General features: G+C 35.6%; 1 pseudogene; it reads left to right on the top strand.

Moving 5' to 3' along the window:
* LOC144250624 (uncharacterized) overlaps window positions 1-25,163 on the top strand; it is a 30,876-nt pseudogene extending 5,713 nt beyond the window's left edge.
* The last annotated feature ends 921 nt before the right edge of the window (window positions 25,164-26,084 follow it).

Below are 26,084 nucleotides of genomic sequence, written 5' to 3'. Positions count from 1 at the left end.
TAAAAATAATGTGGCATATATACACAATGTAATTTTACTCAGCAATACAAGAATAAAATCGTGGAAATTGCATGTAAATGGATGGAGGTGGAGAAGATAATGATAAGTGAAGTTAGCCAATGCCCTCCCCCCTAAAATGAAAAAATAAAAAAAAACAAATGCCAAATATTTCCTTGACATAAGGGAGCTGACCCATAATATACTAAGAAGGGGGAGCATAGGAGGAATAGATGAATTCTAGATAGGGCAGAGGGGTGGGAGAAAAAGGGAGGGGGATGGGGATTAGCAAGGCTGGTAGAATGTGTCATACATCCAAAAATGTATGAAGACTTGAATTGGGTGTCAACATACGTTACATTAAAAAACATACAAAAATTGTGGTATATATGTGTATTAAGAATTGTAATTGAAAAGAAACAAGAATCACATTAACTTATATTAGATAGAGGAAAGTGAAAGGAGGGGAAGGCAGGGGATGTGGAAATAAGAGAATGAAACAGACATTATTGCTTTATGTATGTATGTGACTGTATGACCCATGTGATTCTACAATATGTATACTGAGAAAAATGAGAAATTGTATCCCATCTACTGGGTTCAATCCTCAGCACCATATAAAAATAAATATATAAAATAAGTTACTCTGTCTACTACAAGTAAAGAAAACAAAAAAGACTAATCCCTACCAGGGTTGTGATGGCACATGCATGTAACCTGAGCTGCCCTGGAAGTCGAGCCTTCAGGGTCACAACTTTGAGTCTAGCCTCACTAAATTGGCAAGACCATATCTCAAAGAAAAATAAAAAATGGGATGATGATAGAGCTCACTGGTAGACCATACCTAAGTCCTGTCTTCAGGATCACTGGGGAAACTTTTAATTCCTATCTTTTTTTCTATGAGTTAAGGTCACCACAAAAAAAGAAGGTGGCTTAGGGAAAATGTTATATTTTCTAAAAACAAGCCATGTTAAATGTTCAAGTGTTCACATTTCTTGAAAAATTCCCAAGTATTTTGCTTTTGATATTATGGTCATTAGAACTGTCTTTAATTTTATGTTTGCTACTTAATTTCTTATGCACATAAATAACTGATGATATTAAATTTTATTACTGTTCTGAGCTCATCTGTTGCTTCTAATAGTAATTAGTGAACTCCTACATTAAAAATATCCACTTATAATCCACTTCAACCTCATACCTCATATTGGAAAACCACAAAAGTTAGACAGCAAGACATAGAAGTAAGTTGCAATACCCCTTTGACAAAGGCAAAGATACTGGTGAGAATCTCAGAAAAACTCTATTCCCTAAAAGTCAGAAACCAAGAGAACAAGACCATAATCTCCCCCATACACATGGTTTTATTATTTTATTGCTGAATAAAATTCCATTGTGTATATATAATGCAAATTTTTTTATCCATTCATCCACCGAAGGGCATCTAGGTTGGCTCAACGGGAGATCTGGGTCAAATGGTGGTTCCATTCTCAGATTTCCAAGGAACCTTCATACTGCTTTCCATATTGGCTGCACCAATTTGCAGTCCCACCAGCAGTGTATGAGTGTGCTTTTCCCTCACATCCTCGCCAACACTTGTTGTTTGTTTTCATAATAGCTGCCATAATAAAATTTTTATCATAGTAAAATTCACAAACACACACACACACACACACACACACACACACACACACACACACTCGGGTTTTGCTTTGGTGTCTCTGGACAAGACCATGTGGAGTAGGAAACTACAAACACAATGTCATCCTAATGCCAGTTAAGAGTAGGAATTGGTCCATGGGCAGAATTCTGGAATCACCCACAGCATCTCCCATAAACTTCAGGATCAAAGGGGTGTGAGGTCTACAGATGTAAGAGAAGCCTTACTGTTTTCATCCCGATTTCATGATAGTGATTCTGAACCAATAAACATTGCTGTACTTTGATTACTTTTTATGTATTAACTAAAATCCTCTCTTGCATGTACACAAGAGCCAAGAAACACAACATAACCTCCATATCCCTGGGATCATAACCAGCTACAGTGTCAGATGTTTTCTTGCTTTAGTTATTTACTCACTTCATTTAATCTATTTATTAATACAGGTAGACACCAGAAACTGCTAAGGTCCTGTTGGAAGGTCAGAGTCACACACTTACACACAGCATCCTAAAGGGAGACTCTTGAAACAGGAATTCTGACCCTTCATTGTTCATGAAGACTCACCCAATATCAGAACTTTGAATATTTTATTTTGAGGCAGGGTCTTGCTAAGAGGCCAACTGTGGCCTCCGACTTGAGATCCTCCTGAAGCAGCCTCCCAAATGCCTGGCCTTGCAGATGTGGGCTACCAAACCTTGTCCTTTGCTTATTAAAAAAAAGTGCATAGCTGCTGGTTACCATCCTCCAGTGATATATGTGATATCACACCCCAAACAATAAAAACCCCACACAATTCCAAAGCTCAAGTCTGACTCTGGCTGTGTGAGGTTGTGTAATGGGAAGGGACTCCAGGGAGAGACAGGGACAACAGCTCCGAAAAAGTAGGTTCCTTGGTTTTCATGGCAGGAAAGAACTTCATTTGTCAGGTGCATGGATACACCTATTTAGAAAAGCAGATACACATTCAGTAAAGAACTTGAGGAGCTGGGAATTCAGTGAAGTCCGTAACGTGCTTGCCCTGCATGCACAAGGTCCCAGGTTCTATCCCCAGCACCACAAGAAGAAAGAAAGGAAAAACATGTGAGAAAGCCCTAAAGAGAGAGACAGCAAATATATGGTCTGAGTTGTTGCTATTTGGAGAGGGACAATTAATTGGGGTAGACTAGAGATGGGGCCAGATCAGACTTCTGTACTTTCTCACCCATTTTTCTAAGCTTGCTCACATCATGCTTGTATTTGGGGGTACAGGAAGCTTGTCTAGGGAGAAATGGTGCATTGCAGGGAGTGGCTTTTTTAAATATAAATCTGATCTTTATTTTTAAAAATAGTTTTTAGTTGGACAGTATAACTTTATTTTATATATTTCTATTTAATGTGGTGCTGAGGATTGAACCCAGTGCCTCACAGGTGCTAGGCAGGTGCTCTGTCACTGAGCCACAACCCCAGTCCCTTGTGTTTAATTTCAAATATTTTGTGGGCATCCCTGCATTCTGGTGATTTATGAATCTTTTCCTTTGAGGTTCAGAGTAACTTTCTTCTTGGTATCCCAGCATTGCTGTCCCAACCAGACGTGTTCCACAGTTCTTTATGGACCTCAAGTGTTGCTAGAGGAATGATTAAATGATCATTTAGTTATCAAAGCACATAGGGCAGTGTTTTCAGGACAGAAGTCTTAAGAAAATCCTCCTTATTAGATTTCTATTTTTACTTATGTATTTAGCCATAGACTCATATGGATTTGCAGTGATCCACAAACCAGCAGATTTCAGAAGCTTTTCATGTTGACAACTTTTTTCAAATGGTTTCATTCGGATTGAGGCACATTTGACTGAGTGTAAACATTAAGATGCTTTTAAAGTGCTCATGAATTTTCCTGGCTAGAATATTGCACAGGGTTTTCCCAATTTTTTGCCACTTTGTTTATCTCAGTGGTGTTGAAAAACCTCCCAGATGCAAGGAATGCACTCAGAGGCAAGCTCCTGCAGCTGGCCACTCACACACCCCCACACCCACTAATCTAATTCTCCACCCCCTTGTTAATTGGGTATCAGGTGCTGTTGGATTGTTAATTATTGGGTAAAACCCAGTATTTTGCCCCCAAGGAGCCCAAGGTCTAGCTTGTTAGTTATTGGAACCACTGGGTTGGTTATTCCCTTTTCCTTGCCTCTCAAGACAAATCTGAGCTCCATCCAGGGACCTATTTCTAGTGGTACAGGTAGCTTAGGAAAATTTTTAATTTTGTTTAAGAAAACTAAGAGCAAGAATAATATCCCTCATGGGGGAAGGAGGGGTTCTGGTCCCAAGGTGTCCCCGTCTCTTTCCTTCTTCTCACCCACATAATCTTCTCAGCATGGGTCAGACAACCGGGCACTGCTCATCCCTGGAATCCTGGGCATGTGGCTTTACCTTCTCAGTCTTCCTTCAAGAGAAATGTTCCCATTTCACAAATGCAACAAAACTGGTCCTCCAAATACCTGGGCTGCTGTTACTGTGAAGCAAAAGTAAAAATACTGAAGATGGGGACTGGGGCTGGGGCTTAGCCGTAGAGCACTTGCCTAGCAAGTGTGAGGCCCTGGGTTCGATCTTCAACACCACAGAAAAATAAATGCATAGAATAAAGGTATTGGGTCTGACTCCAACTTGAAAAAATATTTTAAAAAATAAATACTGAAAAGGTAATGTATCTAGCAATTAGGGAAATGCAAATTAAAACTGCACTGAGCTTCTCTTTCACTCCAGTCAGAATGGCAATTATCAATAATCCAGTAACATTAAATTGGTGAGGATGTGGGGGACAGGGAATGCTCACACCTTGTTACAGAAACAACACATTGGTGCAACCCCTCTGGAAAGCAGGATGGAGATTCCTTAAGAAACTCAGACTGGAACCACCATCTGACTCAGTCATGCCACTCCTCAGCATAAAGAGGATAAAATCAGCATACTACAGGGACACAGCCACATCAATGTTTATGATAGCACAACTCACAATAGCTAAGCTATGGAGCCAGCATAAATGCCCAACAACAGATGAGTAGATAAAGGAATTGTGATATATATACATGGTGGAATATTACTCAGCTTTAAAAAAGGATGACTTCATAACATTAGTCAGTAAATGCATAGATGTGGGGATTATCATTCTAAAGTAAAATAAGGCAATCCCCCAAAACCAAAAGTCACATGTTTTCCCTGATAAGTGATATCTACATCACAAGGAACAGGGGGGGGCACAAACAGAAATTCAGTAGATTAGACAAAGGGGAACAACAGGAAGGGAGGGGAGATAAGAACAGGAAAGACAGTAGCATGAATCAACCATAATGTTCCTATTTAAATATATGAAAATACCTAAGTGAATTGGTCCATCATGCACACCCACACGAATGGGGTACTAAGGAGAATAAGGTATATAGGTATATTTTATGTTTGGATAATTTTATCAGATTGACTCTATGCTCATGTATAACTAAAAAGGATGAATAAAACAGAAAAAGATAAAAAGTACTTAAAAGGTCCATAGATCCAACTTTATAGCATCTTAGCCAGATAAGGAAATGTCTTTAGGTACATTCCAGAATTTACTAAACCACTCCCCTATTGGATGCTGCCAAAGGTGTTGGAGTCTGTGGGAAGGTGGAGGTTCAGAGCACTGCATGGAGAAGATAGGACCCTCCCATTCATCTGCAGGTGCAGGGGTCCCAGGGGGCAGGTAATCTCAAGGCCTCTATGGTTAACAAAGGCAGATAGGAGCCGAGTGCATTGGAGTCTATGGAGTTATTTACCAAATTAGGAAAACCTTGAGTTGTCTTTCCTGGACTCCCAATCAAACGCACAGCTGGGGGCTGAATTCCTGATGCAATTTGTTAGAACCCAGGCTGCCTGTGCTCACTGCAAGAAGGTGGTGTGAGCCTATTCTAGAAAGAAACAGGGAGCTGTGCTTTTGACAGCTTTTGCTTCACTCCTGGGAGGGGGGATCATAGTCCAGGGAAGTACTTGCACACTAATGTGAAGCCCCTCCTTTCTAAGATATGCACATGCACAGTTGCCACTGCTCCCAAAGCTTGGTGGGTTAGGATGGAGTCCATGAGATGGGGAAAATGTTGGGACCCTGAGTACCTGGACATACTCCTTCCAGAAAGAACTGGCTAGACCTGGAGTTATTACTGAGGTAGGGGGGAGAGGGCTCAGGCAGGGCTGCTGCGTGGACTGCATTTGTCCTGTCTACCCTTGGGACTAGCTAGGGAGGAGCTCAGCTGTTAGCAACCACAGTTTGCAGATCATGCTGCAAATCCCTTCTATGGATAAACTGGGACCCTTGACCTCACTCCCCTCTGCCCTGGTCCCATGGATGAAGCTCATGACCCTCCACAGCCATCGAAAATCACCCCCTTTCTCTCATCCTGATACTTGTGTATATCCAGCTCTTTCTTCAATGAGCATCAGACAAATTCTGTTTCCAGCTACAAGTCATTTCGTGTCCCACATGTTCCATTTGTGACGCCAATCAGTTTTCCTCTACTCTGGGTGACACTGGATTGGGGTATTCTGTCCCAATTATGTGGCACATTGCTCAAGGCAGGACTAATGCCCACGTATCCCCCAACTTTGCCTGCCCTTTGGATTGTAGAGATTTTCGGAGTGGTCCAATGCATAGGTCTCTCAGTCCAATATAACTTTATTTAAAAGGGACTCATAACAGAAGTAGGTGTTTATTTGGTGTATCCATGTGTGAAGGGAATCCAGGAGCCTCCCATTCTGGTATAATTTTGAGACATAATCCTACTCAATATGTGCTTCTTTGGGATGCTGGAGTGTAATCCAGTACCACACATGTCCTGCCCCCAAGCCCTACCAGTGCTCTGCACCTCCAGTTCCCACGCCACCCTTCACATTGGGTTGTCTTGTTAATTCACATCAAATCCTCTGTTGGAGATGGTTGCACTTAGCTAGGCCTTTTAATTGCACTTCATAATAAAATTGACATTTACGTACATATGGAGTCATCTATGAAATTTCTGCATTGTGTTTTTTTTTTGGTCCTCAAATTTCTGCAATATGATAATTTTATAACATGCATTACTGCCTGGTAATGATAGCTTCTACTTTTGCTCTTAGAGTTCAGAATTATTGGCTAATTTCATATCAATTCAACCTTCCAGGAGAATTTTCAAACTGTTTGCTTTGGTCCCTTCTTCAATGAAAAGGAAATCATGGTGAAATTTTGATGGGGTGTTATCATAGATGAACCTGAGGGAAGCTGTCCTCTTTATAATGAGGAGTCCTATCATCTATTCCCAGGGTGTGTAATTCAGTCTGTTATGTGCTTATCTGAATTTGTATTTTTTTCCAAATTCTGAAGACGTACTATTTAAGTATGCTTATATGTGAAATGTGACATTTATGTGACAGCTATATAAAACTGACATGGTGTTCATAGTATTTGTCAAACTGTATGCAATATGGCAAACAAAATGTGACTGATGGCCAGAAATGGTTATTTTCCATAGTTTATTATTTATCTATTACCAAATGCACATCCTCTTTCACCAGACCCCGGGTCTCCGCTCTGGAGGAGTGTGCTGTGTCCCCATATGAACAGGTGCTCTAGGTTCCACGTCTGTTTCTGTGGACCTTCATGATAACCCCACATGTTCTTCAACATTGTCTCAATTTGTGTTCATTGTGACTTTATGGTATAGTCCCTCCTTTATAAAGACGTTGATTGCTTTGTGATGAAGGGACATTTAGATACCTGCTGTTTGAAGGGGCTGTTCAGGGCTCTTGCCTGCGTTTCTCTTGTAGTCTCTGTTCTCCTTTCTTAGAAGAGTTTGGTTAAGGGTGAGGCAATTGGTTTCTTACATCTGTCACTTCTCCTTGTTCTCTTTAATGGAGTCATTTGAGAAATAGAATTTTTGTTTTCATATATACAATGTATAAATTTAAAAATATTTTTTTCTGTAACTTTGAAAAGGACTTTTTTTCTTTCTTTTTTTCCTTTTGTGAAACTGGGGATTGGAACAAGGGTGCCCTATTACTGAACACTATCCTCAGTCCTTTTAAAATTTTTATTTAAAAAATTTAATTTTTTCATAATTTTAAAAATTACTACTGTCTATTTATTTTTAAATTTGGGCAGGGTTTCACTCTGTTGGTATGGTAAGTTTCACAATTCTGATCCCCGTGCCTCAACTTCCAGACCACTGGATATATCAGGTATGTAGCACCAAATGCATCCTATCTCAGTCAGTTTCTTTCTTTCTTTCTTTCTTTCTTTCTTTCTTTCTTTCTTTCTTTCTTTCTTTCTTTCTTTCTTTCTTTTTCTTTCTTTTTTCTAGATGTTTCTTAGATCATGATTTTTTATGGTTTTTATTATTTTTTTAAATACATGACAACAGTGGAATGCATTACAATCCTTATTTCACATAGAGCACAATTTTTCATATTTCAAATTTTCATGAACTTTGTATAAAGTTGTCCATCACATTCCATCATCCTTGCTAATCCCCTGTGTCTTCCCTTTCCCTTCCACCCCTCTCCCTATTTAGAATTCATCTATTCCTCCCATGCTCCCCCTCCCTAACCCACTATTATTCATCCTCCTTATATCAGAGAAAACGTTCGGCATTTTTCTGGGGGGAATGGCTGACTTCACTTAGCATTATCTTCTCCAACTCCATCCATTTACATACAAGTGCCATGATTTTGTTCTTTTTTAATGATGAGTAATATTCCATTGTGTATATAAGCCACATTTCATTTTATCCATTCATCCACTGAAGGGCATCTAGGTTGACTCCATAGTTTATCTATTGTGAATTGTGCTGTTATAAACAATGACCTGGCTGTGTCCCTGTAGTGTGCTCTTTTTGTTTCTTGGTATAGTCCAAGAAGAGGAAAAAGTTGGGTCAAATGGTGTTTCCATTCCCAGATTTCCAAGGAATCTCCATACTGATTTCCAAATTGGCTGCACGAATTTGCAGTCCCACCAGCAATGTATGAGTGTACCTTTCCCCCACATCGTCGACAACACTTATTGTTGTTTGTCTTCATAATATCTGCCCTTCTGACTGGAGTGAGATGGTATCTTACAGTGGTTTTAATTTGAATTTCTCTGATTGCTAGAGATGATGAGCATTTTTTTATATAATTGTTGATTGATTGTATATCCTCTTCTCAGAAGTGTTTTTTCAGGTTCTTGGCCCATTTATTGATTGGATTATTTTTGGTGTTAAGACGTTCAAGTTCTTTATATACCCTAGATATTAGTGCTCTATCTGATGTATGAGGGGTAAAAAATTGCTCCCAGAAAGTAGGCTCTCTTTCTATTGTTTTTTTTTTATAAAAATCTTTAGTTTCAATCCATCCCATGTGTTGATTCTTGGTTTTAATTCCTGTGCTATAGGAGTGTTATTAAGGAAGCTGTAGCCTAATCCCACATGATGGAGATAAGGCCTACTTTATCTTCTATTTGGAGAGTCTCTGGTTTAATTCCTAGATAATTGATCCATTTTGAGTTAACTTTTATGCATGGTGAGAGAGAGGGATTCAATTTCATTTTGCTGCATATGGATTTCCAGTTTTCCCAGCACCATTTGTTGAAGATGCTCTCTTTTTTCCAGTGCATATTTTTAGCACCTTTGTCTAATATAAGATAATTGAGGTTTTGTGGGTTGGTCTCTGTGTCCTCTATTCTGGGCTATTGGTCTACCAGCCTGTTTTGATGCCAGAACCATGCTGTTTTTGTTACTGTGGCTCTGTAGTATAGTTTAAGGTCTGGTATAGCAATGCCACTTGCCTCCCTTTTCCTGCTAAGGATTGCTTTAGCTATTCTGGGTCTCTTATTTTTCCAGATAAATTTCATGATTGCTTTTCTATTTCTATGAGGAATGCCATTGGGATTTTGATCAGAATTGCATTAAATCTGTATAGTGCTTTTGGTAGTAGGGCCATTTTGATAATATTAATTCTGCCTATTCAAGATCAAGTTAAATCTTTCCAACTTCTAAGGTCTTTGATTTCTCTTTAGTGTTTCATAGTTTTCATTGTATAGTTCCTTCACCTCTTGTTGATTCCCAAGGATCATTTTTTATTGAGGATATTGTGAATGGGGTAGTTTTTCTCATTTCTCTCTCAGAAGATTTGTTACTGATATACAGAAATGCCTTTGATTTGTGGGTGTTGATTTTATATCCTGCTACTTTGCTGAATTCTAGTTCTAGAAGTTTTCTAGTGGAGTTTTTTGAGTCTTCTAGGTACAGAATCATATCATCAGCAAATAGTGCTGGGTTAGGTTCATCTTTTCCTATACTTATTCTCTAATTTTTTTCATCTAATTGCTCTGGCCAGTGTTTCAAGAACTATATTGATTAGAAGTGTGAGAGAGGGCATCCCTGTCTTGTTTCTGATGTTAGAGGGAATGCCTTCAGTTTTTCTCCATTTAGAATGATGTTGGCCTGAGGCATGGCATAGATAGCCTTTACAATGTTGAGATAAGTTCCTGTTATCCCTAGATTTTCTAGTGTTTTGAACATGAAGGAGTGCTGTATTTTGTCAAATGCTTTTTCTGCATTTGTTGAGATGATCATAAGGTTCTTATGTTTAAATCTCCTGATGTGATGAATTACATTTATTGATATCTGTATGTTGAACCAACCTTGCATCCCTGGGATGAATCCCAGTTGATCATGATAAACCATCTTTTTGATATGTTTTTGTATTTGATTTGCCAGAATTTTACTCAGAATTTTTGCTTCTGATTTTTAGAGGTATTTTTCTGAAGTACACTTTCTTTTCAGCCTTTGTCTAATTTTAGCATCAAGGAGATATTGGCCTTATAGAGTGAGTTTGGAAGTGCTCCCTCTTTTTATATTTCATGGAATAATTTGAGGAGTGTTGGTGTTAGTTCTTTTTTGAAGATCTTGTATCCATTGAGTCCTGGACTTTATTTATTTATTTTTTGGTTGGTAGGATTTTGATGGTGTCTTCAATTTCATTGCTTGAAAATGATCTGTTCACCTTACTCAGTTTCTGTAAGTCACATGATTCTAGACATTTGTTGATGACTTCAATATTTTCTGTTTTATTGCAGTACAAATTTTCAAAATAATTTCTAATTATCTTTTGTATGTCTGTTATTGTCATGGTGATATTTCCTTTTTCATCATGGATTTTAGTAATTGGAGTATTTCTCTCCTTCTCTACAGTAGCATGGATAAGGTTTTATCAAATGTATTTGTTTTTCAAAGAGCCAACTTTTAATTTGAAAATTAAAAAAAATTTAAATATATTGCAGCACAATATATTACAATTCTTATCACACATATACAGCACAATTTTCATATCTCTGTATATAAAGCAGGTTGACATCAATTCATGTGTTCATATGTGTACTTTGGATAATGATGTCTATTATATTCCACCATCCTTGCTAATTCCTTTCCTCTCCCTATTCCTCCCACCACTCTGCCGAAAATAGAATTCATCTATTCCTCCCATGCTCCCCCTCCCTACCCCACTATGAGTCAGCCTCCTTATATCAGAGAAAACATTCAGCATTTGTTATTTTGGGTTTGACTAACTCATCATTATCTTCTCCAATGCCATCCATTTACCTGCAAATGCCATGATTTTATTTTCTTTTATTACTGAGTAATACTCCATTGTGTACAAATGCCACGTTTTCTTTATCCATTCATCCACTGAAGGGCATCTATGTTGGCTCCACAGTTTAACTCTTGTGAATTGTGCTGCTAAAAACATTGTGACTGTGTCCCTGTAGTATGCTGTTTTTAAGTCCTTTAGGTATAGACTGGGGAGTGGGATAGCTGGGTCAAATGGTGGTACCATTACCAGTCACTTTGTCAATTTTTATTTGCTTCTTTTGTTCCAATTTCATTGATCTCAGCTCTGATTTTAATTCTTTTCTGTCCTTTACTGCTTTTGGTGTTGATTAATTGTTTTTCCTAGGGCTTTGAGATGTAATTTTAGGTCATTTATTCGACTTTCTCTTTTTTAACGAATGAACTCCATGCAATGAACTTTCTCTTAGTAATGCCTTCATAGTGTCTCAGAGATTTTGATATGTTGTATCTGTGTCCTCATTCACCTCTAAGAATTTTTAAATCTCCTCTTTGATGTTTTCTGCAACCCATTGTTTCTTCACTAGCATATTATTTAGTCTCCCCGTATAGGAGTAGCTTCTATTTTTATCATTGGTTTCTAATTTCATAACATTATGATCTGATAGAATGCAGGGTAGTATCTTTACTTTTCTGTATTGCTTAGAGTTCCTTTTTGGCATGACATATGCTCTATTTTAGAGAAGGATCCATTTGCTGCTGAGAAGAAAGTCTCTTTGCCTGTTGAAAGATGATATATTCTATTTATGTCAGTTAAATCTAAGTTGTTGATTGTATTATTGAGTTCTATAGCTTCTGTCTGGATATTGTTTGGAAGATCAATCCAGTGGTAAAAGACGTGTGTTAAAGTCACCCACAATTATTGTCTTGTGGTCTACTTGGCCCTTAAACTTGAGAAGAGTCTGTTTGAACATAGATGCTCCATTGTTTTGGGGGTGTATATGTTTATAATTGTTCTGTCTTGTTAACTTTCACTGGAAGTCAAAATTATTTGATATAAGAATGGAAACCCCTGCTTGCCTCCACAGTAAATGTGAGTGGTATGTGTTTTAATATTTATTTTTTGTATATGAAAACAATACCTTTATTTTTTAGTTTTATGTGGTGCTGAGGATCCAATACAGGCTCTCACATGTGCTAGGTGAGGGCTCTACCACTGAGCCCTAGTCCCAGCCTGAGCGATATATTTTTTTCCAACCTGTCACCTTTAGTCTCTGGGTGTCTTTCCTATGAGATGAGTCTCTTGGAGTCAGCATATTGTTGGTCTTTTTTTTATCCAATCTGCCTGTCTCTTGATTGCTGAGTTGGAACTAAACTTTCAGGGTTATTATTGATACAAGATTTGTATTCCCAGTTATTTTTATTTATTTTTGGTATTTAACTAAGTCAGTTTCTCTTTGATAGGTTTTTCCTTTAGAGTGATACTACCCTTTTCTGATTTTTTATTGTTGTTTATTTCCTCCTCATGGAATATTTTGCCAAGGATGTTCTGTAGTGCAGGTTTCTCACTGTAAATTGTTTTAATTTTGTGTATGACAGAAGGTTTTTATTTTGTCATAAAATAACATCTGAATCAAAATCTAATTGCTAATCAAAATTTAATTTTGCTAGGTATGCTTCTTGGTTGGCATCCATTTCTTTCAGAGCTTGGTTTGTATTGTTGCAGGATCTTGTAGATTTCAGGGTCTCAGTTCAGAAATCTGAGATCCTGTTTGGTTTTCCCCATATGTAATTTGATTCCTTTCTCTTGTGTCCTTTGGAGTGCTCTGCTTCTCCTGTTTGCTGTTTTCATTATGATTTGCGTTGGTGTACACCTGTAGTGATCTTGTTCATTTGGTGTCCTATATGATCCTTGTATTTAATTTCCCAATTCACTCTACATGTTTGGAAAATTTTCTGGTATTATTTCATTGAATAGATTGTCCATTTCTGTACTTTAGACCTCTATGCCTTCATCTATCCCAATAGTTGTTAAATTTGGTCTTTTCATATTATCTCACAATTCTTGAATCTTCTGCTCATGGTTTCTTACCATCTTCACTGGGGTCAACTTTATTTTTTCAAGATTCTATATTCTACCTTCAATGTCAGAGGTTCTGTCTTCCAAGTGATTTATTCTGTTGGAGATGCTTCCTATTGAGATCTTAATTTGGTTTACTGTTTCCTTCATTTCAAGGTTCTCTGTTGTTTTTTTTTTTTTTCAAAATCTCTATCTCTTTATTGAAGGAATCTTTTGCTTTCTGTATGTGCTTATGTAGCTCTTTATCAAAATAATCCTTTGCTGCCTGTATTTGCTTTCATATCATCCTTTAATTCATAGAAAATTATGTACCTTCTCCCATTTATCCTGCTATTCTGACCATGGATTCTAATAATGTAGCATCTTTGTTTGGGGCACATTCTTTCTTGGTTTCTCATGTTGTTCATGCATCTTCCCTTCCAGCTCTGTGTTTTTAGATATGTAGCCATGTAGACTTATAGTGTCCAAAATAGGTTTCAGTACCTTTCTTTTTTAAAAAAAAATATTTATTTTTTAAAATACACGACAAAAGTGGAATGCATTACAATTCTTATTACACACATACAGCACAATTTTTCCTATCTCTGTGTAGAAAGTATATTCATGCTAATTTATGCCATTATATATGTACTCATTTCTTTCTGCAATACAACTCTTAATACACATATATATCACAATTTTTCATATCTCTGGTTGTACATAAGGTATGTTGGCACTAATTTGTGTCTTCATACATGTACTTTGGATAATGGTGTCATCACATTCCACAATCACTGCTGATCCCCTGCCTCATCCCCTCCCCTCCAACCCCTCTTCCCTATGTAGAATTCATCTATTCCTCCCATGCTCCCCCTCCCTACCCCACTAGAGTCAGCCTCCTTATATCAGAGAAACCATTCAACATTTTTTGGGGGGTTTGCCTAACTTCACTTCTCCAATACCATCCATTGACATGCAATTGCCATGATTTTATTACTGCTGAGTAAAATTGCATTGTGTATATATGCCCCATATTTTTATCCATTCATCCACTGAAGGGCATCTGGGTTGGCTCCACAGTTTGCTATTCTGCATTGTGCTGCCATAAACATTGACATGACTGTGACCTTGTAGTATGCTGTTTTCAAGTCCTTTGAGTATAGTCCAAGAAGAGAAATAGCTGGGTCAAATGGTGTTTTCATTCCCAGATTTCCAAGGAATCTCTATGAAGTTTTCCATGTTGTTTGCACCAATTTTCAGTCCCACCAGCAGTGTATGATTGTGCCTTTTCCCCCACATCCTTGCCAACACTTGTTGTTTGTCTTTATGATAGCTGCCATTCTGACTTTAGTGAGATGATATCTTAGAGAGGTTTTGATTTGCATTTCTCTACTTGCAAGAGATGATGAACTTTTAAAAAAATATTTGTTTCTTGATTCTACATCCTTTTCTGAAAAGTGTCTGTTCAGGTCCTTGGCCAATTTTTTGGTTGTATTATTGGGTTTTTTGGTTCTTAGCATTTTGAGTTCTTTATATACTAGATATTAGTTCTCTATCTGATATGTGAGGGGTAAAAACCTACTCCCAGGGTGTAGGCTCTCTGTTAAGCTCAGATTTTATTCTGAGAAGAAACTTTTTAGTTTGAATCCATCCCATTTTTGATTCTTGGTTTTAATTCTTGTGCTATAGGCATCTTATTAAGGAAGTTGGGGGGGCCTAGCCCCATGTGATGTAGATTATGGCCTACTTTTTCTTCTATTAGATGCAGAGTCTGTGGTTTAAATCCTAGGTCCTTGATCCAATTTTAGTTGAGTTTTGTGCATGGTGAGAGATAGGTTTTTAATTTCATTTTTTTTGAAAATGTATTTCCAGTTTTCCCAGCACTGTTTGTTGAAGAAGCTATGTTTTCTCCAATGCATGTTCTTGGCACCTTTGTCTAATGTAAGATAATTGTAATTTTGTGAGTTAGTCTGTGTGTCCTATATTCTGTACCACTGGTCTGTTTTATTGGCCTGTTTTAGTGCCAATACCATGCTGTTTTTGTTACTATTTCTCTGCAATATAGTTTAAGGTCTGGTATAGTAACACCACCTGCTTTGCTCTTCCTGCTTCTAATTGCTTTAGCTATTCTGGGATTCTTATTTTTCGAGATGAATTTCATGATTGCTTTTTCTATTTCTATGAGAAATGTCATTGGGATTTTGATCAGAATTGCATTAAATCAGTGTAGTGCTTTTGATTGTATGGTCGTTTTTATAATATTAATTCTGCCTATGCAAGAGTAAGGTAGATCTTTCCATTTCTAAGGTCTTCTTTGATTTCTTTCGTTAGGGTTCTATAGGTTTCATTGTATAGATCTTTCACCTCTTTCGTTAAGTTGATTTCCAAGTATCTTATGTGTTCTTTTATTGAAGTTACTGTAAATGGGGTAGTTTTTCTTATTTCCTTCTTGAGGCTTTGTCACTGATATACAGAAATGCCTTTTAAAATGTGTGTTGATTTTATATCCTGCTGCTTTACTGCATTCATTTTTTAGTTCTAGAAGTTTTCTGGTGGTGCTTTTGGAGTCTTCTAGATATAGAATCATATTGTTCGCAAATAATGCTAATTTAAGTTCTTTTCCTGTAGTTATTCCTTTAATTTCTTTTGTCTGTCTAATTGCTCTGGCCAGTGTTTCAAGAAATATGTTGAATAGAAATGGTGAGAGAGAGCACCCCTGTCTTGTTTCTGTTTTTAGAGGGAATGCCTTTAGTTTTTCTCCCTTTCAAATGATGTTGGCCTTAAGCTTAATGTAGAGAGCCAGTATGATGTTGAGGTATGTTCCTGTTATCTCAAGTTTTTCTAATTTTTTGAACATGAAAGGGTGCTGTATTTTGTCAAATAGTTTTTATGTGTCTCTTGAGATGATCATATGATTCTTATTTTTAAGTTCATTGATGTGATTAATTACCTTTATTGATTTCTATATGTTGAACCAACCCTGTATTCCTGGACAAATCCCACTTGATCTTGGTGTACGACATTTTTAATATGTATTTGTATTTAATTTGGCAGAATTTTATTTAGAAGTTTTTCATCTATGTTCAGTAGAGATATTGGCATGAAGTTTTCTTTCTTTGATTTGTCCCTGCTTGGTTTGGGGATCAGGGTGATATTGGCCTCATTGAATGAGTTTGGAAGTGCTGCTTCTTTCTGTATTTTCTGATATAAATTGAAGAATATTGGTATTTTTGAATTTCTTCTTCAAAGTCTTGTTTAACTCGGCAGTGTATCCATCTTGGCCTGGGCTTTCTTGGTTGGTAAGCTTCTGATGACATCTTGTATTTCATCATTTAATATTGGTCTGTTTAAATTGTGTATGTCTTCCTGATTCAATCTGGGCATATCATATGACTTAAGAAATTTGTTGTTGCCTTCAGTGTCTTCTGTTTTATTGAGGTATACATTTTCAAGATAATTTCTAAATATCCTGTCTATTTCTCTAGTGTCTGTTGGGATATTGTCTTTTTCACCATGTACACTGGTAATTTGAATTTTCTCTCTTTGTCTTCATTAGCTTAGGGTCTGTCCGAGAACCAACTTTTGTCAAGGTTTAATTGTTTCTTGTAATTCAATTTCAGTTCTAATTTCAATTATTTTTGCCTTCTAATGCTTTTGCTGTTGATTTGTTCTTCTAGGACTTTGAGATGAAGTATGAGATCAATGATTGACTTTTTCTTCTTTTAAGGAATGAACTCCATGCAATGGAGTTTACTCTTAGTACTGCTTTCATAGTCTTCAAGAGATTTTGATATGTTGTTTCTATGTTCTTGTTTACCTCTAAGAATTTTTTAATCTCCTCCTTGAAGTGTTTTGTAACCTATTGTTCATTCTATTGTGCCAAATTGATTCACTCATTGAACTGCTTATAGAACTGGAAATAATTCAAGTTTGTTTTTTCACGAGGTGGAAGTATCACTTTACATGTCTCCAAACATTAATATTTTATGAATATTTTACATATTGGGGATATTTCATGGATGATACTTTAAACTAATTGTATTGGGGAGTTCAATCTATCTCATGGATAGAAAGCAGAGAGAATAGGAACCAGACTGTTTTCTTTTTCTTTATTTTTTTTTTTATTATTGATTGTTCCAAACATTACAGAGCTCTTGATAAATCATCTTTCATACATTTGACTCTATTGTGTTTTGAACTCCCATTTCTACCCCAAATACAGATAGCAGAATCACATCTGTTACATACTCACATTTTTACATAATGGCATATTAGTGACTGTCTTGATCTGCTACCTTTCCTAACCGCTACTATCCCCCCTCCCCTCCCCTCCCACCTTCCCTCTCTGCCCCCTCTGCTGTTGTTCAATTCTCTCCCTTTCCCCCCCCTCCCCATTGCCCATCATAACCTCTTATACTTTTGTGTATCATTGAAGGTCTCCTAGCATTTGCATATCCTTTCCCTTCTCTCTCCCTTTCTCTCCCCCCATTTGTCTTTGTTTACAGTTAGTCTTTTGTAACCCATTGTTCATTATATTGTACCAAACTGATTCACTCATTGAACTGCTTATAGAACTTGAAATAATTCAAGTTTGTCTTTCAACGAGGTGTACGTGTCACTTTACATGTCTCCAAACATTAATATTTTATGAATATTTTACACATTGGGAATGTTTCATGGATGATACTGGAAACTAATTGTATTGGGGATCTCAATCTATCTCATGGATAGAAAGCAGAGAGAATAGGAAGCAGACTGTTTTCAAAAGCTTTTTTTACCAGTTTTTTTGTCTCCCTTGTGCACAATCACCTTATGAGAATATCTTTGACAAGTCTGATTTGCATCTGGTATGTCCACCAAATTTCACATTCACTGATGGCACAAAAGTTAGGAGTTCGGCTTTCATTCAGTGCTTGGGTTATGGTATATATCCTTCACTTCATTCTGATATGGAATATATATATATATATATATATATATATATATATATATATATATACTGTTTTTGGACTTATATATTTTCCTCTGAATTAGATAATGGAAAATATCTTATTACATAATTAAAGTCACTCTCCTACATGACAGTCAGTTTTACAAACTCTTAATTCAAATTAAAAACTGAATAATGGTTTGGTCCATGTTCTTTTGATCTATCAATTTTTATTTCAGGAGCCATTGACATTTGAGGATGTGGCTATTGATTTTTCTGAGGAGGAATTGGAATACCTGGATCCTGCTCAGCAGAATTTATATAGAGAAGTGATGTTGGAGAACTACAGCAACCTAGTCTTTGTGGGTGAGCATAACTTTCCTTCAAAATTCCTAATTATCATTATTTAGTTTTTTTTCCCTTGAAATATATCTTTTGGGAACTTCTCCACAAGAATGTGTTGCAGATTTATGATTTCAATAAAGAAGATGGGGTAGTTCTTGGTGCTGACAAGACAATGTTAATGATGTTTATTTTCATCCTTAATGTTTTCCTTTGGTGGCATGATATATATCTTTCACTTGACATATTGTTGACTAAGAGGAATGCAGTGATGTCAAATCCTGTGGCACACATATAGCAGAGGACATAGTTGAGGTAGAGGAGTAAGCGTAAAATCAAAAAGGTTCATTAAGACATTATCTAGCAGAAAATATTTTTGAGAAGCTTTGAATTCTTTCTCTTGTTATCATAGAAAAACGTGTCCTGTTTTTTTGTGCTTTATAATTATGTAGTATCCTGCTTTTCCTCCATACATTCAAATTAACAACAAAACACTCCCCTTGCCTTGTGAGTGTCAATATTATCTGACAGCTCTTCCATAATTTCAAAAATATTTTTAGTTGTTAATGAATTTCCTATTTATCCATATATGGTGCTGAGAATTGAACCCAGGGCCTCACACATGCTAGGCAAGCTCTCTAACAGTACTCTACAACTCCAGCCCTTCTTCCATTATTTGCAGAAAAGTTTTGCACATTTCTGGAGACCTCTAAGTCCACTCATTGTTATACATTACTGTCATAAGTCAGTTTCTCTAATCTTATTTGTACATTTTTTCATGAAATTTTCCTTATCAGTTTTATTTTTTATATGTGTAATGGATTTTCTGTGAAATTACCTGCCATGGAATGAATGTCAATTTGGACACAGACTGCTGTTTTGAGAGATGGTGTAAGTTTAATTTGAGTTAGAGGATTTGTAAAATAATACATCTGTGGATATTTAAAATTTGGTTGTTTTTTCTCTTTTTTAAATTGTGCACAGTAGGATCCATGTTATAGTCTGGGTTTCCTCATATCAGTTAATTGTTTCAGAAACTAAGATATGTGTCATTCTTGTTTGTATTCCCAATAATATTATATGTGCTTTTGCTTGTATAAATATTAAGCCTCTTTTGTCCATGACTTTTGTATTTTTCTTGATTGGCTTTTCATTCTGCCCATGTACGTAGAAATTGAAGTTTTCTATGTATATGTGTAATGGGGATTGATGGAAGTGATACTCTCATGCTGAACTACACCCCAAGTACCTTTTCTCTCATCATTGGAAAGAGGTTCTCACTAAGTTATTGAGGATGTCTTGAATTTGCAATTCACTTGCCTCAGACTTCCTAGTAGCTGAGATTACATGCATGCCCATCATTTGTATATGGATGAGCTTGTTCTTATATATAGGATAAAGACCACATTAATTGAAATGTAGCTTTGAGAAATGTTGCAATTCTCTTTAACTTTTAATTTTCATTGTAATCAAAACCGCAAAATAAAACTTACTGTCTCCAAAATTTTAAATGTACAGTTCAGTATCATTAATTCAAATTGTTATGCAATATATCTCTACGAAGTTTACATCTCAAAAAAAAAAAGAATGCCTAGAAAGCAAGGACTCATTTCTATCTCCTCATCACAAAACTATTCTCTTTTGTTCAGAAAGCTTGTTTTTTAGTTTAGAGATGTCATGTTTGTAGAATTCTGAAGTATTCTTTCTGTGACATTTCAGTTAACCTAGTGTACATACATTTTGTAAAATATATAATTAGAATAAATTCTTTGACTTCAAAGTTCTATAGTTTCTATATTCCAAAATGGCTCATCGATCTTTTCAAGGAATATTTGGTTTGCATCCCCAATGATGGCTCTGTTGAATAACAATGTAACAACACTGGTGTGCAATGTTTCTAATTTGCTATTGATTTGAGGGCTTATTGCCACACTCACTAAGAACTCCCTCTGCCTGACTCCATGTTTGCATTTACAATTGAATGCTGTAAAGTATAGTATTTGTTTTTAGTAGGGAAATTTTCTTATTTGTGTTTGGGGGGGGTATTCATACAATTAAAAGGATAGATTTCTCTGCAAAAAAAAATTAAATGGGAGGTTGATGAATACTACATGGAGCCTCTAGTTAACTTTAAGTAGTATAAACATCTTTAAATTTAATCTTTCAATTTTGAACAACAGCATGCCCAAGAGTGTTCAATCAAGTGACACGTATTTAGGGATTTTTGAAAATCCCTAACACTTTTGACTTCAAATATTTATTCCATGTTGGTTAAAAATAACTATCACTTAAATATATACTAACCTTTGTTTTAATATATAAAATTGATCTAACCAGCATAATATCCCACTTGTGATTAAGAACAGGGATTCCATAAATGTATAGTACTTTGAAAATATTTTCAAAGTCTTATGCTTTGCAATTACCATTTTGCTTCACTGTATTTCCCTTTTCAGTAAGTGGGGATTTATGTCTCTTAATATGACAGTGACTCTTTGTTTTCATTGAACTCTCTTAATGTTTTCTTTGTGTGTTTGGGAAATAGGATGTCCATTGCAAATGTATTTCCTCTTAATTCAGAACCTAGGAAAAGGGTCTTTTCCTCTCTTTTGCCTTTTTTCGAAGTTTTTTTTTTTTTTTTTAATTTAAAACGTCTTCTATGTCCTATAACTGTCTTCAACTATGCTTTGTGTACTATAATTTAGACAGCCCAGGTTTTGTTCAATCACTTTTGTATGTGTCATTATTATATCCTTTGGCTTTCAGTATATGTGTGTTCTTAGATTTAGAGTATCCTGTAGACTACCTAAAATTGCAATATTTAGAGTAAATTCAGATATCCAAGTTTTGTTTTGATTAGAATTTTGTAATCTTGCATTTGCCAACAAAAAACTCTAAAAATGAAGAATGTTCTTCTCATACTTTGTATGAGTATCAACTTGACTTCACTTTATTAAAAAACTAAATATATTTATGTTTCCTTTTAAAATTATATTATTGATACAGGTATATATGCCTATTAACAGTATTGTTGTTATGCTTTTTTCTTTCAAATTCTTTTGCAAAATTACATGTTTGGAGACCCGTCATTACAATAAAATAGAATTGTTTTTGCCAAGAAATGTTTAAAATTTTATATTACTTATGATGGTGTGCACTTACATTTTATTATGAAGGATTACCTTTAGTACATTTTGGAGAACAGATCCAGTGTTGATGAATAGTTTGTGTATTTTTATATGTTTAAAGTCTTCATTTTCCTTCTCTTTAGAAAGGTAGTAGCTGTGAATATAATGTCTTGTTTGATAATTTTATTCTTTCATCCCTTGAATATAGATAGACTTGAATTCCTTCCTGTGTTGTGATGATTACACTAAGGATTTCACAATTATATAGTTACACATTTCTAGGTGACCAATCTATTTCTCTTGGATGATCTCAGTATCCTGAGTTTTTAAACATGGATTACAACCTACTTTGATTCTTTACAACTTGGAGAAAACTGAGCTACTTAGATGTTTCATTTTTCCTATTTTCTGAGATGTGTTTATTAGTACTGGAAAGAGAACTTAAGGGCAATTTAGCACTTTGCAATTTTTACTTTGTCTGGCCTTCAAATTTTGATGCTCTACCTCAATATCCAATGTTGGTATGTACAACCACCCTTGACTCTTTCAGACATTTTCGAAAGAAAGTCTTTCAACATACATTTTCTGCTTATTACTATTAACAATTCTTGACTAATTTTTATTCTGTTTTTTTGTGTGTTGGTTAGTTCAGTAAACACCTTTTTGTGTGTTTGGTTTAGTTCAGTAAACACCTCAATCTCCAATGTTGGTATGTACAACCACCCTTGACTCTTTCAGACATTTTCGAAAGAAAGTCTTTCAAGATACATTTTCTGCTTATTACTATTAACAATTCTTAACTAATTTTTATTCTGTTTTTTTTTGTGTGTTGGTTTAGTTCAGTAAACACCTTTTAAATGATAATTGACTATTCCCTTTGAGTGATTCATAACTTTGTCTACAGTTGATTTAGCCATTTTTTTTCTGATGGTAAGCAGGAACCCCTTTTTGAACAGTCCCCAAATATTCACATGTTTCATATTTTTATCTTTAATGAAACAGAAGAAAGTTGGTAGATTTTGAAAATATATTCTGAAGGAGGAAAATATTTGTGTAACAGAATGTATTTTTCTCTACTATATTACTCTCCATAGTAATGTACTCATCTTGGATACTGTGAACACAAAGATGATTAGGACAATCTTCAAACTAATTTTCTGTGTGTATTTTTATTTGATTTATATATTTCTACAGTAATGATGGACTTGGATTTAATAATCCACTCCCCTGCTGATTTTATTTTTTGCTGTAATTTCTTAGGTATGCAAAACATACTCAGCCTAGTACAGTAAGAAAACATGTTTGTTATTTTTATTTATTATAGCCATGACTTCTCATCATCCTCGACAAATTTTACATGAGCAGGGAATAAAAGAGAGAGATGGAAGATATGGAAAATGTGACTTTGACTATTTACAACCAAGAAAACAATGGGAAAATATAGGTGAGAGTAAAGTTCAAAAATTGTATTATAATAGACAAAATCAATCAATAGTGCCTATTTATGACAAAAATTTTATGGTCAAAAGACACCAGAGACAATTAATTCAATGCATTCCAATTATTTTGAGGAGTTTTATATGTCTTTAAGAATAAATCCACAGCCATTTTGAACTGAAAGGCAATGTGGAAAATTTAAAATCTAGTCCATGCATCCGTTTTTAACTTGGCCAATTATAAAAGTAGCACTGATTTAAAATTCCAGTCAAACACTGTACAGAAAAGATATTTCTAAAAGTGATCCTCTTGGGAGTTTGTTTATAAAATGTCCATTTTTCTGAAACAAAAGATTAATTTCTCCTTGTGCCCAAATGGATAATATTAAGAATTGTAGAAAAGTTTCTACTTCCCCACTATTGCTCAATGACAATTCTGATACAGATTTCTGGAAAGTGCATTATATAGATAATGCTATAAGTAATACAATAAGCCATGTCCCTACCCTGATTAATGACCAGTATATTTACATTGGTGATAAAAATTATGAGTATAGAGAAATCCTAGTCCTTGTCTAAAGGAAATTTACCAAGATGAAAAATGTAGGAAAGTCTTGCTTTAGTGATCAAAAACTAGTATTCATTAAAATATTCATAGCCAAGACAAAACCTGCAAGTGTAAGATATGTGAAAGGGCTCTTAACCACAGTGCAGAGCTTGCTTAATACAAGAAAATGTATAGATAAAGAGAGCCCTATAAATGTAGAAGATATTGAGCAAGCAAATGCTTTGATATATTTTTTAAACACAGCAGATAGTATGACAGTGATAAATTCTACAAATTTAAAGAATGTGAAAAAACTTTTAGTGAAAAGTTACAACTTGTTAAGTATCAGAGGATTTAGACTGAAGGAGAGAGCTGTAAATGTAAAAAGTGTGGGAAAGCCTTAAAAAGTTTTTCAACCCTTACTCAACACCAAAAAATTATTCTGCAGAGAAGACCTACGAATGTGAAAATGCAATGCACTCAAGAACTTTACTCAACATATGAGTTTTAATACAGGAGATATGCCATGCACATGCAAAGAATGTGACAAAACTTCTAATAAAAGCTCAAATCTTATTTGTCACCAGTGGTCACACACTGGAGTGATGCCCTACATATGTAAACAATTTTTCAAAAGTTTCAGTCAAAAACCAAGCCTTAAAATTACCAGAGAATTCATACTGGAGAGAAGCCCTACAAATGTAAAGTGTGTGGCAAAAGTTTTAATAAAAACTCACATCTCTATTACCACATCAGGATTCATGCTGGAGAGAAGCCCTACAAATGTAAATTGTGTGGCAAGAGTTTCAGTCAAAAATCATCACTTACTCAGCACCAGCGAAACCACCCTGGAGAGAAGCCTTACAAATGTGAAGAATGTGGCAAACGTTTTAATCAAAAAATAGTACTTACTAGGCACCTGAGAATCCACACTGGAGAGAAGGCCTACAAATGTACAATGTGTGTGAAAAGTTTCAGTCAAAAATCATCACTTACTCATCACCTGCGAATCCACACTGGAGAGAAGCCCTACAAGTGTAAAGAGTGTGGCAAGTGTTTTAATCACATATCATCACTTACTCAGCACCAGTGAATCCACACTGGAGAGAGGCCCTACAGCTGTAAAGAATGTGGTAAAGCTTTTAAAACCATCTCACAGCTTAATTGTCACGAAAGGATTCATACTGGAGAGAAGCCCTACAAATGTAAAGTGTGTGGCAAAAGTTTTAATAAAGACTCACATCTATATTGCCACAACAGGATTCATACTGGAGAAAAGCCCTACAAATGTAAATTGTGTGGCAAGGGTTTCAGTCAAAAATCATCACTTACTCAGCACCAGAAAATCCACACTGGAGAGAAGCCCTACAAATGTAGAGAATGTGGCAAAGCTTTTAATCAAAAATCAATACTTACTCGACACCAGAGAACCCATACTAGAGAGAAGTCCTATAAGTGTGAAGAATGGCAAAGCTTTTAATATTGAAGGTCACATCATACTAAACATTATAGATTTTATACTGGAGAGAAGTTTTACAATGAAAACATTGCATCAGTGTCTTTAAGGATAAATCAACCCTATTTCACAGTAGTTCAACAATGTTTCACAACAGAGACATGATATCACAGAAATTATATAAATGTAAAATAGGTGACAGAGTCTCCAATAGTTGTTCACACCCTACTCAGCACCTCAGAATTCATACGAGTGAGAGGATGTATGGAAAAATCATTGCAAAGCTTTTGGCCATTGATCCATCATTTTTGAAACACTGGAGGATTTATAGCATATCGAAACCCAAAGAATGTGTCCAAGACTGTATTCTAATTTCCGACATTTTTTAATTACTGACCTCATATCTGTAGCAAATGTGGAGTAGCATCTGTCCAAAGTGTGTACCTTAGATAACAGCAAAATATTTACAAAAACACCTTAACAAATATAAAGATGGTAGTAAGTTTCATATCTATAGCCCTACCCTTGAAGTATTTGGGACCTAGGATGGAAAAAAAAATCATTTAAATGTAGAAAATGGGTAATTGCTTTTGACATTTGCTTAAAATTTTCTTAACATCTTGAGCTGATATTGTAGAAATAAGGAAATACAAGTATAGAATTGTAATCCCTAAAAGGATATAATTTTAGTATAAATCAACAATTACTAAAGAGTCTCATTTTTCACAACTGGAGAAATAATAATACTCAGAGTTGATTATTTTAGAAGTCTCTTAAGATTTATATGAATTTTAAAATTTAAAATTTTCAGAGCCCCTTAAAGTTAGGGACACTTAATCGGTAAACTACATCCTCAGATTTTTTTCTTTTTTATTTAGAGATAGGGTTTTCTAAGTTGCATAGGTCCTCACTAAGTTGTGGAGCCTGACTTTGAACTTGCAAAGC

Source organism: Urocitellus parryii, chromosome 16, assembly GCF_045843805.1.
Source record: "Urocitellus parryii isolate mUroPar1 chromosome 16, mUroPar1.hap1, whole genome shotgun sequence".
Taxonomy (NCBI): Eukaryota; Metazoa; Chordata; class Mammalia; order Rodentia; family Sciuridae; genus Urocitellus; species Urocitellus parryii.
Note: the sequence above shows the minus strand (reverse complement) of the source record. Positions and strands in the feature narration are given on the sequence as shown.